Genomic DNA, 4877 nt, shown 5'->3' on the forward strand with positions numbered 1-4877 from the left:
CGTGCCGGTAGAGGTCGGCCATGAAATCCATCACTATACCGAGCAGATCACGGGCATTCACATCTCGTGGAACAGTGCGCAATTCTCTCGTGAATCGCCTTCAGCAAGGTATGGCATTCAGGGCCGGGGAGAAATCTTTCTTCATAGATACAAACAAGACATTCGTTGCTGATCTAAAAAAGATCTTATCCCGTGGGCGTTAGCGAACGTTTTTCTTCTTCACCCGGTCTTTAGTAGCCTTTCCAAAGTAAACCTAACTGCACTGGAAGGGCGCTAAAACAGGCCTATAGGTTCGCCTTTCTAATCTATAATAATAATTAATTAGATAGAAGTATATAGAATTAGCCAGATCGTCTGAAGCATGAACAGAATAACCTTTGTTCCGATTGTAACCTAATAAAGCGAGTTCCTTTTTTTTTCAAAGGCGGTCCTTTTCTTTCCCCGGACCGACGCTTGTTCAGTACTTCTAACTATTATTATAGGATGATGATGATGCCGTCACCTCGGACTACTAGTAGCTTCGGTTGTTGAATCTCGTGCAAGTTTGCTTGTGGTGGTTGTATTGGCTGCAAGCAGAACGTAGGCGCTTTTAGGTCTGTGTTGACCATGCACTCTCGCATCGTGTAATGTCGTATGTATGATAGAGGTGGCGTGGTAATTTACCTCAATGCTAATGGTTATCCCAAGGTTCAACAAACGAATGAATGAAGCTATGATCCCGGACTAGAGATGATGGTCTTCCTCTGATGTGTCCAAGCCGGCCATAATAGATAGCGGTCTGTTCTCGCGATAGCAGGTTGCTTCCAAGCTCAAACTTAAACTGAATTGCTATTTCTTGTTATGTTATTAATATTCATTTTTTTAGAGTGAGTGGTATTCTCCGCTCCTGTCAAATAAAGTAGAGGAAAAAGAGAAAAAAATTGACAAGTCTAATGGGAGAAGAATGGCTGACACGTTGACTGCTCCAAGACTAAAAAAAGAGAACCCAAGCCGGGGCGGACCCCAACCGAAAGGCGCTAGACAGACTAAGAGCAAGATAAAGGATAAAGAGGCCAATTGTGTAAAACCTTGCCGTAGTTTCTCCAAGGCCGTTAGGTGAGAATAAAGAAAGTTTTTGGACAAGAAAAGAAAGGAACCCCGCCGACACCAAAGGATAAGAGCTGATTGCTGGCGATGACTTAGTGAAAAAAATCTATGAAAGAAAGTCTCGAATCGGGTTCCGACTGACGCAAAGCCAACGAGTCGGTCGAACAGGAGTCTAAGGCAGGCAATCGCTTAGATTGGAATGGACGAGCGTAGTAGGCTTAATATGAATGCAGACCCCCCTACTGATGATCAATGACTTAAAAGAAAAGACAGATACAGATGCCGAGAGAAACTTTTAGACTTCTTTATTGCTGCGTTGGTTGCGAAGAAAGATCGAAGACGAAGATTTTCTAATGCAGTGCGGGCACTGAATGGAAAAGACAGATAAGGGAACAACCAACCCACCGGAAGGGTATACCTCAAAGAGAACCAATCTCCCCCGGCAAACATCTATCTGCACAAAGCCGACCTATGGATAGAAAGATGCAAGAAAAAAAAGAAAAAAAATTTGACTTTGAGAGTATGAGATAGGCGGACGGAGAGTACAAAGCCGAACAAGCGCAGAAGCTTCTAGCAATGATAGCTGAACTAACCAGATAGGTCGCCCAAAACCTAGAGCTGACATTGAAATCGGAAATCAACGTCGGATCCCGCCGAAAAACGCAGACTAAGAAGATCACAAAAGAAAACACAACAAGGCAAGCGCTTGTCGCTTGCGCAAAAAAAGCGAATCAATCATAATGGATGGAGACAGGGAAAAAGGGCGACCATTTTCGAGCCTGCAAGAAGCAAGCAACAAACGGCTGAAAAGCCGTTGCGCGCTAGCTTGTAGTTTAGGAGTATAGTAGGCGTCTCGGACGTCCAAAGACGCCTAGTTTTTTTTAGCCCTTACTAAAAGGGGGGCTTACTTCAGCTCCATCGCACTGCCGCATAAATAATGGATCCGCTGGGCTGGATGAGCAACCTTCTATATGACCTCTGTACCAGTAGTGGATGGAGTGGCTTGCTACTTTCAATCAGAAAAGGAAGATTGAGCAGGCAAGGTGCGTAGCGCTTATCTACTCCCACCCTCTTCTCTGTTAACCCGCCGCCGGTCATATAGAGCGCCCCGCCCGCCACCGCACATGTAGAAAAAGAGGGAGCGGGGAAGGAAGAACAACCCTTTGACTTTGGCACATGAGATGGCTAGTTTGGCTATGTAACATAATGGAAATGTATCGGACTACAAATCCTGGAATGACGGTTCGACCCCGTCCTTGGCCTCGGAGAGTCGCGAGCAACACGGAACTTGAATCAATCAAATGGCATAGTGGAAGGGGATTTCCTTTGTTAAAAATCTACAGACAAGATTTTGGAACTTCAAAACCAAGATGAGAAGGAGCTTTTTACGTTACGCTTCAATAGAATTCTTTTTTTAAGGGTAGAATACGCCCCATGGTCGATCGAAGGTCCTTTACTACTTGAACTCAAATCTATATTGCAATTCATCTTTATCCAGCCATCTCATAACAAAATGTTAGACCAATCTCAGAGCTGACACAACTGAATTGGTTGAGAAAAAGGAAAGCCCAACGACCAAGTACTCCCGCCCCAAAAAGCGGAGACCGAAAAACCGCCAGGTTGTCGAGGACACGTCTGAAGAGGAGGCGGGCGCCCTCTAAGTTTACCACCCTACCCACTAATGCACTATGAGGAGAGCAGGCGAACGGGAACCGCCCGAATCACTGTAGAAAAGCCCCCTTTACTCAATGGATAGCGCTTATCCTCTTTCAATCAACAAAATGAGAAACGAGAGAGAAAATTTTCTTTATTGAAAAGGCTTTGCACCTGAAATAGGACTAATGAAGATACAGAAGAATGAGTGTGGGCTTTCAAAAAGATGAAAATGCAAGGGGCGTAGCGAAGAAATTTGAACAACCAACCTGACATAAGGATTCTAGCTCGCTCACTTAGAGCAGATGGAGATTCTCGGACAGGGAAAAGCGGCACTCGACATCTATTAAAGAACACCAAGAACAAAGCCATACCATGTCCTCGAAAGAAAGTACTGATGATTGCCATGAATGCTGCCCTCGAGGACGTGTACAAGAGGGTCTTTGCCGATTCCTATCAACATGGTGCACCTCTCAGTAGAAGGGCGTGAAAAGGCCGTGGATACTTTGACCGAATGAATAGGAATCCTTTTATAGACATTTTTTGAGGCATGTCCAGGATGAACGCTTTTTTCGTTCGCTATGTGCTGACTGGATGCGTACTCGCACGATGGATGGACGCGGATGCGTGAATGACGAGACCGGCCTAACCTAAAGTAAAGGCTCTTCCCTCTCTTGATGGTGAATCTTGATTGACTGAGACTAGGAACCAATTCGGAGAAAGAAGAAGCATGAGATAGGCGGCGGAAGTCGATAGCGAATTCGATGGATGGAGGTTTGGAACCCGCACGAAAGAAATGTTGAGTCAACAATCATCGAGAAGGGAACCACCAAGCGGGATCGAGACCAGCACCTTGTATAGGTTGGGAAAAGCCCCTTGTTTGTATAGGGTTCCAAACTTCTTCAAATATCCTCAAATAGGCAAGCGCTTGTCGCTTGACTAACAAGTGAGAAACTTGACATTAAGAAAGAGGGCGCGCTAGCTGCAATCAAAAGCGCTAATGAGCAAGAAAGGTAGCCTATCTTTAGTTTAGATAGGCTCGAAGCTATTTGAGTTTGATTGCAGGGGATCGTCAGATACTTTCTTAATAACATAGAAGGGGCTTTTTTCTCGGAATCGATTCTATGATTGAATAGCATAGCAGAAGTTCTACTTAGTAGTAGAAACTCGGAGAGACAGAGACAGAGACAGAGAGGGGACTCTATCATACCTGCTAACTCCTAGGATGAGAATTCTCTTGGTTTTGGCAGGAATAGTTCTACCTTCGGTAGAGTGAGTCTACTTAGCGAACTGGAAGCGCGGAGATCAATTGATCAATATGAATCTCGAGAGTGAATGCTTGACTGCCGCCCCCTGTCCTGGAGGCCCTCCGGCCGGGGAGGGGCTTGCTATCGCAACCTTTTCTCCCGGTGTATGTGAAAAAAAGTGACGAAGCGGTCATAGGTTGGTCCAAAGAACGAGAGTCAGCTTCCCTTAAGGGAGTTCTTCCTCAGTAGCTCAGTGGTAGAGCGGTCGGCTGTTAACTGACTGGTCGTAGGTTCAAATCCTACTTGGGGATAATTGAGAGTTCTCGCTTTTTTTACCTATCGAACCCTGTCCTTCTCCTTAGTTTCTAAACTAGCAGAATCGTGGGACATCCAAAGTGGGAAGTTTCTTGTTGGTTTTTCTTCTTCACTCTAGTATAGGTGAACTTGGTTCGTTCAATTCTTATGGAGAAGAAGGATCCACTAAGAATGAATGGGAAGACTTATCTTCGTTAGCCGGAAGGAATTAGTCTCCACTAGCCTCATTCGAAGAACGAACAAGAAAAGGCTTACTGTTTAGGTAGGATAGATGGATATGGTCCAATGGCATGGCTAAAGCTCTGCCAGCTTCTTGTAGACTGAAGAAGCAAGGGATTAAGGGTGGGATCACCTGAAAGCGAAATCTTTACTTTTTTTATAGAAGCTGGTCTACTCCCACCCTTGCGCTAATGCCCTTTTCTTGGTAAGATGGTAGAATTTTTCTTCGCCACTAGCGGCAACGAAGTTCTTGGTAATTAGCAAGGAGGAAGGAAGATCTCCACTCATTTTCTTCTAAACCTGTAGTAAGCCGCGACCCACAACAAACAAAGGGGGAAAGCTTGAGCCCTATTCTAT

The 4877-nt window shown here is 45.1% G+C and overlaps 1 non-coding gene across 1 annotated transcript; it reads left to right on the forward strand.

The window, feature by feature from the left end:
- The first annotated feature begins 4225 nt into the window (after window positions 1-4225).
- Window positions 4226-4297, forward strand: TRNAN-GUU (transfer RNA asparagine (anticodon GUU)). The gene has a single exon. It is a non-coding gene; the product is annotated as a tRNA-Asn (tRNA).
- Window positions 4298-4877: the final 580 nt, after the last annotated feature.

This window comes from Phyllobates terribilis, unplaced genomic scaffold (genome assembly GCF_046119375.1).
Source record: "Phyllobates terribilis strain yellow unplaced genomic scaffold, ASM4611937v1 Scaffold_6831__1_contigs__length_41648, whole genome shotgun sequence".
NCBI classification, from domain to species: Eukaryota; Metazoa; Chordata; class Amphibia; order Anura; family Dendrobatidae; genus Phyllobates; species Phyllobates terribilis.